At 62.8% G+C, this 1,335-nt stretch overlaps 1 long non-coding RNA gene across 2 annotated transcripts in view; it reads right to left on the bottom strand.

The window, feature by feature from the left end:
• The window catches only part of LOC102498383 (uncharacterized), an 11,194-nt gene extending 9,866 nt beyond the window's left edge, over positions 1-1,328 (bottom strand). For both annotated transcript variants that reach the window (XR_335693.3, XR_335692.3), the window contains exon 1: positions 1,176-1,328. This is a non-coding gene — a long non-coding RNA (uncharacterized LOC102498383). The remainder of the gene's footprint in view (positions 1-1,175) is intronic.
• Positions 1,329-1,335: the final 7 nt, after the last annotated feature.

Raw genomic sequence — 1,335 nt, 5'->3', positions numbered from 1 at the left:
GCTGCTCACCGTGGAGGAGCGCTTGGGGGTAGGGGGTGGGGGCGGAGCCCCAGGTGCCTTGCGGCAGGCATTGGCTCTTCCTGGCAGTTAGACTGCCTGGGTGTTTATCTTAGGCTGCCTCTGAAGCTCTCCCGGCCTTGCCTAGACATGACCTCACCCTCTCAAATCATCCCTGGTAGGCAGAAAGGAGTCTGGGACTAACACTGTCCCCTCTTCACAGATGGGAACATTGAGGGCTAAGCCCACGCGAATGAGCTGCCCTGCCGTCCTGGTCCTGACTCTGCAGAGACATTAGTGCAGGGTGGGAAGAGCACTTCGGTAGGGCTGGGGCCGGCAGCGTTCAGCAAATGCCCTGCAAACTTGGGGGTCCACTAGGTGAGAGGGTCTGAGATGGAGTCTGGGTCTAGGGCAGCCCTGCCCGCACGCCTGAGTGTGAGCCTTGTGTGGGGGTGCCCCACCAGAGTCCACCTGCCCAGTGACAGTGCCCACTGATGGACAGTCCACCCAGCTCCACCGCACACCCTGCCCTCCCAGCCTGTGAAAGGAGAATTAGGGCCCTGCTCCATGCAGTAGGACACCGAGGCTGGCCGCATACCCAGGGGGCAGTCAACCAGCCTGCAGAGGCGGGGCACCTCGTTCCTGGTCCAGAGCTCTGCTCACACCCCAAGGCACTGTCCCCTGAAAGTGAGATGTACAGAACCGGCAGGAGGGAAGTCTGAGGCGAGGCCTCCTGGGGCGAGGGGCCAGACAGCCTGCCTGGCAGATTGCTGGCACTGGCCCTGCCCGCCTGATCTAAGAGGAGGTTCAAGGAAGCCCCGAGGAGAGGTCAGGCTGGGAGAAAAGCGGGAGCTGCCAAAACAGCCCACACCCTGCCCCCAAGCAGGTCCTGCGCAGGTGGGGGGGTGCCTGACACCCAGCGCCACTGGGGGCCTCTGTCCTCCCGGGGTTCGGTGGGCAGCAAGAGGGCCTTGAGCCTGTGTGGGCTATGCAGCGGGCAGGGGTCGCTGATGAGGCCTGCGCTCTGATCCCTGGCCCCCTCTCAGCTGAATCCCCCCTGGATCCGAATCTCCTACAAGACGGAGGTTTACGGATCCCCGCGCCCTGCCACGTGACATTCGGTGCATTCAGTGAAGTAAGAAGAAAGTTATTTGGGAAGTGACCAGCCCGGACAATACCTAGTATGTCTATGACAAAGGCTGGACAGTGGGTCCAAACGGCGGTCCCAGGCTTCCACGATGTCATCGGGCGTGTGACGTCACCGTCGCTGTCTGAGTTGCCAAGCGCCCCGCAGGCAGGGTGACGTCACCGCCGGAACCGGTGCGGACAAGTGCGCGG

The sequence above is a fragment of the Tupaia chinensis genome, unplaced genomic scaffold, assembly GCF_000334495.1.
Source record: "Tupaia chinensis unplaced genomic scaffold, TupChi_1.0 Scaffold000494_1, whole genome shotgun sequence".
Classification (NCBI taxonomy): Eukaryota; Metazoa; Chordata; class Mammalia; order Scandentia; family Tupaiidae; genus Tupaia; species Tupaia belangeri.
The sequence above is the reverse complement of the archived record's forward strand: the minus strand, read 5'-3'. Positions and strand labels throughout refer to the sequence as shown.